This window comes from Ambystoma mexicanum, chromosome 2q (genome assembly GCF_040938575.1).
Source record: "Ambystoma mexicanum isolate Mex_15411 chromosome 2q, UKY_AmexF1_1, whole genome shotgun sequence".
Classification (NCBI taxonomy): domain Eukaryota; kingdom Metazoa; phylum Chordata; class Amphibia; order Caudata; family Ambystomatidae; genus Ambystoma; species Ambystoma mexicanum.
In genome coordinates, this window is record NC_090924.1 from 645,073,598 (window position 1) to 645,087,006 (window position 13,409).

Consider the following 13,409-nt stretch of genomic DNA (forward strand, 5'->3'; position numbering starts at 1 on the left):
GCCGGCAGTGGATGAGCCGCTATCGTGCGGGAATGCTTGGTGGTAATTTTAGTTTGGAGCTCAGTAATTTTCCCAGTGAAAGTATCTTAGACAGTGCCACACCAACTATTGGGCCTCATCAGGGGTTGGGCGGAGCAGTAAAAATGCAGTGGTAATGCTATTTCCGCTGCATTACCACTCCACCCAATCCCGAGTTTGGGCAGAAAGTGGGAGGTTTACCTCCAGCTTTTTGCTGGAGGTAAAAATCTACAATTTCCGCCCATTTTCAGCGCTATTACTGTTGATGCTCTTACCGCCGGTGGTAATAGCGCTGAAAAGCCCCATAGAGTCCTATGGACTCCGAATAAATAGGGATTAACAGCGCCACTGCAGCTCAGGATCTGGCGCAAATTGCACAAATTACACTGGACCGAGTTGCGCTAATGCTAGTAGCATTGGAGATATCCCGGGGCATTTACCGCCGCGATACTGCCCAACTCGTGATGAGGTCCAATATTGTCTTTTACCACTAGGGAAGGATGAGCAATGGGAGTTTCTAATTCGCAAGGATTATAAATAATTCTCGTGCACTGGACGTGATGTTGACGATTTTGTTGTTATAAGGGTTGGATTTGGCTATGTGAATACTTTGCTCATATTTTGAGGTGATGTTTGAGAAGGATGCTTTGTTTGTGGTGGCAGGGTCTGTCTGCCAAGCGGTTTCAGTGAGCCTTTTCTGTGTGCAAAAGGCACGGAGGTCGGTGGTGAACCACATGTTGTAGTATTTGGCATTTTTGGCTTTGTAGGTTTTGAGGGGTTCAAGGGAGTTGACTGTGTTGCCTAAGACTGTATTGTAGTGCTCCACTAGGAAGTTGGCGTCCGACATGTCAAGCGAGGGGTGGCTGAGCAATGTGAGGATGTGCTCGTTAGTGAGGTTGCGGGAGTTACGTGCAAGAGTAGTGGTCCTGGGGGCAAGGTTAGTGCAGGTTAAATGCTGTTTACACAGGTTAGGGATAGAGTAAGTGATTATGTGGTGATCTGGCCATAGGCAGGGGATGTTTGAGTGGATGGATACGATGCAACAGTGTGCCAGCAGCCAGTCTAGAAAGCGTCCTTGTGCATGCGTAGGTTTAAGGATGCGTTAGACACAGCCTAAGACATAGGTGGATTTGGTCAGGGCAGAGGCTTCTGTGTCGGATTGTTAAAGCCAAGGTTTAAGTCTCCTTGGATGATGAGCTGGGTAGTGGACTTGAGGTTGGTGGATACGAGTTGGGAGAGGTCATCTTTGAAAGTTAGGATTGGGCCTGGTGGGTGGCAGATAAGGTGAAAGTTGATGGTTGCATTGGGGGAGCATTTGAGTTTAACTGAGATGGAATTGCAGTTAGGGAGCTGAGGGGTGCTAACGTGGCGGAGTGGGAGACTATCCTTGTAGATAAAGGTTACTCTTCCACCTTTTTTGCTTGTTCTGTCACAGCATAGGATGGCATAGCCTGTAGGTATCGCAATGGAAAGTGCAGGGCCAGCTGTCAAGGTCAACCATGTTTCTGTAATGGCTAGGATGTCAGACTTGTTAATGGTGATGAGTTCCAGGATATCAGACGCATGGGCCACTAGGGATCTAGCATTGAGCAGGATACATTTGAGGGGTTGTGTTAGTGGGCTGTTTTGGCATGAATGGTAATGTCTGGTGCATTAGGACATGCTTTATTGACGGGGGAGTTGATAAATGTGGTGCAGAGGCAAAGATTTGCGTTCCAAGCCTCAGTTTTAGAGGGGAGGCATTCTGGTAAGGGCAGAGAGCAGATGCGAGCTGCCAGGTTCTCAAAGCGTTCTGGAAGTGGGCACGGACCGAAAGTAGAGGTTGGCGGTGATGCTACCAGGCCTAACTGTCTCAAGTGCACTTTGGGCACAGCCTTGGTCTAAGGGGAGCGGAAAGGTGTTGTATGTGCTGTGTGGTAGCCTTGCATGTACTTTTGCAGGCGTGGTACGATGTAGAGTCGCTGGTGGGAAGTAACACCATACATGGTACAGATGTGAAAGCTGGTGTTTGGATTGAGGTGGGCAGGAGTAGGTTGTAGTAACAGACTCAGCTATGTGTAGGGGAGAGCTGTATGCCAGGCTGGGGCCAAGCTTCTACCTGCTGAGGTTACTGTATGTTTCTCAGTACTGTTGCAGACCATGACTGTACAGGCGGAGGGAACTTTCAAGGCATTTGGCTCACAAAGCAATGGTGGGATTGTGTGCCTTGGGCGGAGTGGAGGGAGGAAGAAGCTTGGGCACGGTAAGGGGATTCGAAGGGCACAGGCAAGGCAGGAAGAGCAACAGCATTCAGCGGACAAGGCATATGACATAACTGTTGAACCCTAGAGGCCCTTTTACTCAAGGTAACACATCATACTATGGGTGGGACAGAGAATAACTTCTTACATGAAGCAGTAAGACCGACTCAAGAAGTTGGCAAATAACTCTGTTTTATTTTCAATTATCTAAAACAAGGAGTACAACGGACATCAACGGACATCTCACAGCATAATCTCAAAGTATCTCGTAAAATATCACACTTATATACTAAAAGTTCACCAAATGTGACGTCATCCTACGTGGCTAACTAAGAAAAGCTACATGGGATTGTGGTTGGCTCAAGGGGAAGGTCTAAGTATACCTACTATATGAGAAAGCATCGTGATTGGGTCTCTAGAGTCAAGTTCGCGCTCATGCCCTCCCTATGTGCAAGTCATAGTGCAAGTCATCTTCAACAGTGATTAGAAACACAACACTTCATTGGCTCTCAAACTATACGGCTCTTCATTATGCCGTTAGTCCCAAATCTGAGTTACTGCGAATAAATAAAGACACACCAGTCACGAAACAAAGATATAACAACAGTTTTATTTAACACTTAAGCGGACCCAGAATCAACCATGTCTGTGTACATCCATAGAGAAGATGAGCAAAGGTATGGAGGAGCAGACATGTTTTATACATTTTCAAAAAAGTTCGATTCAGTTCCAGTCCATCATGTGCTGACAGTTCATGACCCCTGAGACATGGGCATTTTGCTATGGCAACATGTGCTGCATTGCTCTGCGTCATTGCTCAGACAATTTACTGTCTGAGAACAGAGCAGAGCAAAGTGTGGGAGTTCATCCTGCACTAGTAAGTAAAATTCCTTGCACTTCATTATTTACACTTTGCTTCTAACTAAAAGGTCATCCTGCATTTCGACTCTGTAGTTCAGTCTTTCAGAAATTCATGGCATGAATTGTGCTCCTTTTAATCATCTAGTTGCACAATTAACCTTGGGGAGTCAGGAAGACACGTAACTTACTGATTATCTACGTTCGTGCCAGCTCTTCAAGGCCCTAAACTAAAGACACACAATGTAATCAGCATTTCATGCATTTCTGTGCAAAGACAGGTTTAAGGATTTTTCAAGTTGTAAATCTCTGAACCTCCTACCGCAAGCGGAATGAAAACCCAGAAAGTGAGCGAAATAGCCAAGATGGAGTCTGGATGGCACGTTTCAATGTGTGCACTAATACAGAACAAATGCATTTTTACAAACCATCCTATTAGCCTAAGCTAGCACATTGAGGTCATACATCATCATCAGAACCATCAGAATCATCAGAGTCACATACAGCAATAGCCATAAACTGTTTGATCGCAACATCCTGCATGATCAAGGCATTAGTCGCATTGACAGGAGGATGAGGACCAGCTTTCAATCTCATCAGAGATCTGGAACAGCAATTACCTAGCACAGAACCTAAAGTAGGCAAGCATTGTATACAGCAGCAGCAGAACAGGATTATCCCAATGATAACAGCGAATACTGAGAATATTTTCCAACCCCAAGTCCTAAGCAAGCTCCAAGCCATATTCCAATGTCCCAATCCCCTTCTGGAACGTGAATTTCAGAACTCAGTGTAAGTAACCTTTTTATAGCTTTAAACACGGTAGGGGAGGGGTCAGATATGTACACGCAACATGCGGACCCTACCATTTTGCATACACCACCATGCTCAGCTAGCATGGCATCTAAAACCATCCTGTTCTGAAGAGCCACTAGCCTAATGGCTCTTTGTTCTAATGTCATGTTAAACAGTATGTCAGTAGTTTCATTGAGAGTACTCTCCAAGATAATAGCCAATATCCTAATGTCTCGAGAGTTTATTACTTGACCCAAAAAAGGAACCAATATGTCTGGAGTTGATGTAACATAAACACCTGGCAATAATATCCCCAGATAACAAGTTCCTTTCCAGTCTTTAGGTAACCATGGACAAGCTTCCTTTCCACAGACAAAGTAAATGGAACCCCAAATGTATAAGGGCCTATTTTCATTTACCAAAACCGCAGTGTTCATATATTTGTCATACGTGCCCCAACCCGGGAACCTTCTTTACGTAAACAGAATCGTACTGTATCAGGATCATTGTTAATGGTGTAGGATGGACGAATTGCTTCCCTGTTTCCTACTGGTGACATTCGGAATGAGATCATATATTGGTAGGGTCTAGAATTCTTATCAGTATTTTTGGTGGAGGTAGCATTGGTTTTGCTTTTATTGGCAAAGACACAACCCCATAGAGGTAACAGAACTAATTTGTCAAACTCATTAAGGTTTGTGCCATCGAAATTACCAGTGGCACTATCATTCCATTTACCGAAAAATAGGGCTCTAAATGATGCATAGCAAGCAGTTGATAGCGGGAGTGGATATATATACCAACCTAAACCTTTCTCACTGTGTTGTGGTAGGTGAGAACATACCAAGCAGTTAGTTTTGTTCAAGATCGCATGTGTGGCATTCATTATGTGTATGAGTGGGTTGCTACGATACCCTTCTCTGTGCTTAAGATCAAGCGGATGAAGAGTATGCGAGTTCACATGGAAAGGAGACATGGTGGTTGAACTGAATGTAGACAGTAGTATACTAAGCGGATGTGAACTCTCCAAATACCATAACACAGGTATCAATGTGATCACAACACATGCTATAATGGCTATGATTATAAACTTGTCCTTCGTGGACCATAGCCCTTTAGATGTGGGCTCTTCAGTGATGATATTTTCCATATTTTCGGTTCTGCGTGACCAAACATAGGCATAGTTGTTAGTGTCCGTTAAGAAGCCTCACTGAAACAGGCTCTATAAATTCATCCGTGGGTGGCACCTGACCACGTGGCTGATCTTGCTTGTAGTCTTCTTCCCCTGTCCCCCACTGCAACTCCTTGAAGTGTCTTTAGGGGAAATGGAGGAAATGGAATGCTGTTGGTTTCTTGTGGGTGCAGTAATCATACTACACTTTCATAATCTACAAAATGTCATTCCCTAGCTATTTCTGTGGCCGAAGATTGTACCTGGTTGCTCCAGGCATAGAATATGGTCTATGAACAAAGGATAAATATCCGAAGAAGGTGATGAATTCCCGAGCTGCTTGGGCTCAGGAGTTTGCTCAGGATCATGATGGGAGACGTCACTGAGAGGCACACACTTGGTTTCAAGATCATCAACCCACTACTTAACCCATTTCAGGTGTGCCGTATGGATCCAATATTTTTTTCCTTCGACTCAAACAGCCGTCTGAGTAGCCAGAAGCACCTGATAGGGACATTTCCAGCCAGCTGTAAGACTCGATTTTCTTTCAAAGTCCTTGATCAGAACGAATTCACCAGGTCGAATGCAGTGACCAGGTCCCTTATATATTTTGGGCAAAGCTGCTCGAACCTGTTGGTGAATCAAACACACGTTTTGAGTCAATTGGTCACAATAATCAGTCAATAACGGGTACTCAATGTTAGACAGCTTTTTAGGTCTAGGTGCGTTCCATACATTAGAAGGTCTCCCCATTAATATTTCATAGGGTGAAAGCCCCGTTCTGGTCTGGATACTGGTTCTCATGGACAACAATGCTAGTGGTAGGGCGTCGGGCCATTTCAGTTTTGCTACGTGCACACACCTTTGCTAGTTCTTAAGGATACCATTGTGACGTTCCACTAATCCGGCACTCTGAGGATGCCAAGCGGAATGGATACATTTATCAATCAGTAGCCCCTCGCATACCTGTGTATGACAGCAGCTATGAAGTGAAGTCCGTTGTCGGACCAAATTACCATCGGTAACCCAAAGCTAGGGAAGTATTCTTTCAGCATGACTTTGGCAGTGGATTTGGCAGTGTTATCCTTCAAAGGGAAAGCCTCAACTCATTTACTGAATGCACATATTACTACTAACACATATTTGTAGTTCTGGCATCGCTCCATCTCAATGAAGTCAAAGTGAATCACTTTGAATGCCAAGGAGGGAGGCCCAAAACTACCCTTAGGTGCTGGTGTTCCCTTACCAATGTTGTGTTGTAGAACTAGTCACTCTTAAATTTGAAGAATGTTATCATTATTCCATACTGGGTCTAGATGTTTACAAATACTCTTCGCACTGATATGAGCTGGCCCATGTGCCATAGTAACTACAGATGTTACATAAGCGTTGGGCAGCATCCATCTCTGTCGTTCATGATCAACCCAGCAACCCTCACTATCCAATCCTGCAGGCCAAGAACCCCAAAGTTCAATTTCCGGTGCTGCGGCCTGAGCCTGGATTTCCTTCACACTACTAATGCCCTCCTCCATCATCCCACTTTCAGCAACCCACCTAGCAGAATCCAACACATACATTCTTGATTGCGGGTCAGTGGCAGTTTGTTTTGCTATTTTGTCTCCAAATGCATTCCCTTTCCCAATGTCGTCAGTCACCATTTGGTATGCTGTGCATTTCATTATAGCTAGTTGTTTAGGGAGAGCCATTGCAGATAACAGCTGCACTATCAAGGGACGATGCTGAATCTTTGTACCATGAGATGTCAAAAATCCCCTCTCAGCCCATAGTCTCCCAAAGTTGTGAGTACTCCAAAGGCGTACTGACTATCAGTATAGACATTTACACTAAGCCCCTGGGATATCTCATAAGCTCTAGTCAAAACAACTATCTCTGCAGCCTCTGCAGAGTTGTGAGAAATTCTCCTGCTCTTGATGAATCGAGGCCGTCAATTCTTACCCTGCAGTATCTTAAAGAAGCAGGTAAGCACTGTCCAAGTGCACACAGAGCTGTTTATTTGGATAATCCTATCCAGATCCCATCGATCCGACAACTGCCCTTCAGCAACTCTGCATAATTCCATGTGCGCAATTGCGGGCCCTCGCACTTCCAAATGAAAGCATTATTTGAAAAGCGCGCCACGCAGCTTGTGATTGGCTGCACTCCAGTTGAAGCGTCCGCCCACCGAACCGGAACCCGGAACGCGGAAGCCGGCCTGCAGGTGAAGGGCCAAGGAAAAGGGCCTGTCTGCGCCTGTCCGTGCACGCCCGTGCTCTAGTGCACTGCTATGCTGCGGTACAGCTCATTGCCTGACTGTAAGTACCAGTATTCCCACCAATGAAACCCTGTCCAGTATATTCATATATACTTCCCACTTTTGCCCATTAAACCCCCCTCGTCGAACCTCCTACGACCCGCCACTAAGGTGGCTACCACCACCATCCACGACCGCGCTTGTCCGTAATGTGCTACCTTGACCCGCTACGCTTCGCTGAACTTGAGCAGAAACAAGCATAGCCTTTTGATCATCTCTAACGGGCCCTGGCAAACAAATATAGACCGCTCCAACGAACTAATGCTCTAACTATATTTATGTTACAGCCAGATATTGCGGCTGTTAGCACTCTGATCCAATCAGCCTGCCGCAATTACCATATCCCATCATTTAAGTACCTGTCAACACATTGCATTACCCTAACACTATGCTATGGCTATACATTGCATTTGATTTATCCTGTAGTTTGTGCTACGGCTGTACTTTCAAATTTAGCATACCCTGATATATCTGTTTATGATATTACACTGCACCTTAGCCAGCCATGATACCCTGTTGTGGCTATGCATTGCATTTGATTTGCCCTGTAATTTGTGCTACTGATGTACTTTCACATTTTGCATACCCTGATGTATCTGTTTATAATATTACACTGCACCTTAGCCAGCTGTGATACCCTGTTGTGGCTATACATTGCATTTGATTTGCCCTGTAATTTGTGCTACTGTTGTACTTTTGCATCTAGCATACCCTGATATTTGTGCTGTTACCATTATACTGCATTTTAGGTGACCAACCCTGATATTATGCTATAGTCTAGTCTCTGTACTTAGTTCTGCCTAAATAACTTCAATACTGTTAGTCTAGTGAACCTAGTACACCCTGATAACTTAGTATTCTGATGGCCTAACAGTCTCTATCCACCCTTTGCCCCTCCACGCCTGAACAACTTACCACGCGCCGTGACTATGAACATCTAATACAGCCACACTCTTATTCTCCCCATAGGCTCACCTTACTTTTAATACAGTGATGTTAGTTTGGTTACTTATCACCATGTTCCCATACTGTGCTATTCTAGAAAGCACTCCATGCACAGGAAAACACCTGTTGATCTTCAGAAATGGGCTATCTAGGCTAGCCTGCCCTAGACACCACCCCATCCCCTGCCCAACACCATTCTTGCCATCCACTCCACCCCTTTGCTACCAGTTTGATTCATACACTCACTCGTACACCCATTCTTAAGTCCCTAGCAGACCCTAACACCAACCCTATTGTAGGCACTGCCAGAACAACCCACCTTAGATCACACACTAAAACCCACTGTCATCACCATACCTCTCATATTGCAAAGCCAATGCCTTGCAAGCCTAACTACCCTAGACCTACCAAAAAACAAATACTACCTACCGCCCAGGCCTCTAGTAGATCACCAAAGGATGCTCAATGACAAACACCTAACAACACCACTACAGCTAAACCCGAACCACCATCTAGCTTCAAAAGCGCCCTCATTAATGCCCGGTCTCTAGGAGCCCATGCCACCGAAATGTACGATTTTATCACGGAACAAAATTTGGATCTTTTCATAATCATGGAATCTTGGCTTCACCAAGCTTCAGGCCCTTTACTTGCCTTAGCCCTACCTCCTGACTACAACATACTAAGATCTGATAGGAAGAATGCTACAGGTGGAGGTGTTGCCATCATAGCCAGGACGAACATACAACTTAGATATATCCCCATTGAAGATATCTTAGGTTATCAACTACTTCTAGTGAAGCTAGCCATAAATAAGAAAACCACTGTCAATATCATAGTGATATATAGAACTCCCAGTGTAAACAGCCAACCAGAAACAGACATCCCCCTCCTACCCCACATCAAACCCAATACAAAATGCATTATCCTCGGGGACCTGAACTTAGGATATAACAACCACCAAGACCATGAAGCTACAATATTACAAGCAGCTCTTAAAGAAATGAATTTTGCCCAATTAGTGAATGAACCCACCCATATCAAGGGTTGAACCCTAGACTGGGTTCTTTCACTAAACACCAGACTTACCATTGACTCTAATACCCCACTTGCATGGACTGACCACTACTGCATAAGATTTACCATCATGAGTGATGAACCCCGACCCCCTATACATAAACTAACAGACACCACAGAAATCCCAGTAAGCTCATGGTAGAAAATGCCACCCCACCCTTAAAAAGAACCTCCTATCTAACGTAGTCACTAGTGAAGATCCTAGTGTCATTTCAGACTGCTACCACAACTCCCTCACCCTTACCATTGATGAAGTAGCCCCTGTCAAAAGTCAAACCTGCCGCACTGATAAAAGGGCCCACTTCTGGTTCAATGAAGAACTAGAATCCTTAAGAAGAATCAAACATTCTCTCGAACATGCCTACAACAAACATCCCACCCCTGACACTGCCAAAGCCTACAAGGACTCACACAAAATCTATAAATCAGCCATAATATCTCACAAAGCCAACACGTACAATACACGCATAAACAATGCCACGTTTGATGCCAAAGACCTCTTCTCTATCATTAGAGAATTAGAAAACCCTACGCCCAATTCCACTTCAGAAAAGGCCAGCAAAAAATGGTGCAACACCATTCAAGACGACCCATTCGCTAAAATCACATTATTACAAAATAAAATTACCACTAAAATACGACTCCTAGCTGACAAAAACCCCGTAGACACCAAACCCCCTCACCAACCTCTTTCAAAAAACTCAAGCCTCCCTTCCACTTCAGCCCAGTCTCCCAAGAAACAGTACTCAACACTATCACCAAACTCAAAGCTTCCAACTGCAAAGGTGATAGTGACCCAGTTAAACTAGTGAAGGCCTGCGCAAACACGCTCGCCCCTATCATTACCAACTTTGTCAACTCTGCCTTCAGCACCAATTCAGTCCCAGCCAGCATCAGAAAAGCATGGGTCACCCCACTCCTCAAAAAACCATCATTGGACCCCACATTACCCACCAATTACCGACCTATAACAAAGGTCCCCTTCCTACTCAAACTCATTGATAAAATAGCTTATACACAAATTCAAGCACACCTCAAACAGAACCAGCTGCTTGGAACCAGACAGCCAGGATTCAGACCCAACCATAGTACGGAAACGGCACTCCTGGACCTCAAAATCCAGATGGACACTATTAGAGATTCAGGTAAACTCTGCATCCTCATGCTGTTAGACCTTTCGGCAGCTTCTGACCTCGTGGACCATGATAAACTCTGTACATCCCTAGCCAATGACTTTAATTTCTCCATTGATGCCACAAAGTGGGTGAAAACCTTCCTGGCTGAACAGACTTCCAGAGTGGCCATAGGCAAGGGAGCTGCTGACCCCATACCAGTACCCATAGGAGTACCACAGGGCTCATGCCTCTCCCCAAAACTTTACAATGCTTATACCAAGCTCCTCTTCTCTGCCCCTCATGATATGGGTGTCATCTATACCAATTTTTATTTGACGTAGTATCTAGGTTTAGGAATCCTAAATGCATGTCAATACCGACAGCTAATTCTCAGGAACAGGCCAATACGTTCAATAACTTTTTTGAACACAAAATTGTGGATATTCAGAGTAATATCAATGAAGTACTGGAGGCAGAAAAATGGGGTGAAGTAGGAGAAGAGACACCAGAAATAGCAAAATCAGAAAAGAGAGAGATCTTTAGCTTCCAACTTATTGAACAAAAAACCATTCAAGATCTAATACTCCAATTAAAACCGACCAAAGATTCAGCATTTCCTATGCCAGCTTGTACTGCTATCAGTCTAGCTTCTAATCTTACCCCATTCATAACAACTTTTGTGAACAAATCACTTACAGAAGGCTATGTTTCCTGTGCACTCAAGAGTGCACTGGTAAAACCCTTATTGAAAAAACCTAACCTAGATCCCAAGGTACTTAAAAATTACCGCCCGGTAGCGAATCTATGCTGCCCCACTAAAATCCTGGAGAAAATAGTCTGTAACCAATTCCAACAGTTTGTGGATAGTAAGGACATACTGGATGAACACCAATCAGGATTCCGCCCCAATCATGGGACGGAGTCGGCATTGCTAGCAGTCCAGGATGACCTACTGGAAGCAGCAGATAGGGGAAGCAATTCAATATTGCTGATGCTCGACCTATCTGCAGCATTTGATACTATCAACCACAAGACTGTCCTTCAACGGATTAAGAACATCGGAAGGGCAGACAAAACAGTGGTAGACTGGTTTGACTCCTTTCTACAGGACAGAACACAGAGGGTAACCCTGGGAGCTTTTCTCTCAGACTTAATATATTTGAGGTGCGGAGTCCCCCAGGGGTCAGCACTTTTTCCGATGATCATTAATTTATACATTCGACCAATATTTGACATCCTGAGGAGACACGGTCTAAGATTTCACTCATATGCGGATGACACACAGATTTATGTGGAGACGGATAATCTGTCAGAGGCTTTCGAGATGATAGACCGTTGTATGCAGGAGGTAAAAAAGTGGATGGCCTGCAATCAACTACAACTCAATGCAGGCAAAACCGAAATAATTCTGTTTAGATCAGAAAAGAAATATAGAGAGGAAGACACAAACTGCAACCCGCAAATCCTGGGAGTGAATATTCCATTCTCAAGGAAAGTAAAAAATCTGGGGTGCATTTGGCAGGAAAATCTGGCTAGTGAAGCCCAGATAGGGGCAAAGGTAAAGTCGGTATATTATTCTCTGAGAATGCTTAGAAATGTGCTCCCTTTTCTATCATCTCAGGAGCTCCCAGTAGTGGTGGGAGCCCTGGTCAACTCCTACCTTGACTACTGCAATAGTCTCTTGACAGGGATCCCCAAGAAACTAATGCTAAGACTGCAGAGGGCCCAGAACGCGGCCGTCAGGCTAATAGCACACCTGGGCAAAAGAGATCATGTCTCCACAGCCAGGAAATCGTTACACTGGCTGATGGTGGAAGATCGCATTAAATTTAAGGTGGCTTGTCTGATGTACAAGTGCTATTACAAACTTGCACCTCGTTATTTGAACATCAGAATTCAACACTATTATCCAACCAGAGTCCTTCGTTCAGAAGATAAATTGCTGCTATGTGTCCCGAGGACAAAATGTATCTCAAAAGGAGACAGAAGGTTCTCTGTATTTGGGCCCAAGCTCTGGAATCAGCTGCCCCTTAGCACCCGATCTTGTAACACGCTGGGAAGATTCAGAAAGAATTGAAAACCTTCCTATTTAAATGATTCCTTGCCCTAGGGCCGCTACCACTTAAAACTCCCCACAGTGAAATGGTCAACCTCTAGTTAACATCTGCGCCCGAATGCAGTTATCTGCCCGGTGCGCGTAAGAAATAAATCAAAATCGAATCAAATCAGAGATGTTTTGTACTCTTTCAGGTGCAAGGCGCCTACCCTCCTTTGACAATGCTGAAACATTTTCAAAGACGCCTTGTGATCATGGTCAGCTAGGTACCTCAACAACAAAACAGTACCCTCCTTGCAAGTGCTCTCAGAATCTGCAGTAATAAGCAGGTCATCAATGTACTGCATTAGTGTGCAAGTGGACGGCAATTCCAGCATATCAAGTTGCTCTTTGAGGGCCCTGCTGTATGTAAATGCTAGGGCTCCCAGTGTACCCTTGCGGTATTCGCGTGTAAGTGAAAGAGCGTCCTCCAAGGGAAAACGCAAACAAATATCTACTGTCTGGATTAATGAGAATGCTGAAAAAATCCATTTTTCAAGTCGATGACAGAAAAATGCATAGCCGTAGCTGGAATCATAGGCAGAATGGTGGTGATGTCAGGGACAATGGGAAACTGTGGTGCTACTACCTTGTTAATCGTGCGAAGATCAATAACAAAACAATAGGGTAATGTATTTTCACCTTTCTTATAAACAAGCACGACAGGACTATTGCATGTGCTACCAGAGATTTCTTCAATAATGCCTTGATGCATTAAATCAGAGCCAATGCTTATAAGTGCTTGTTCACCCTCAACTGAAACCTTATATTGTGGAATGCGTGG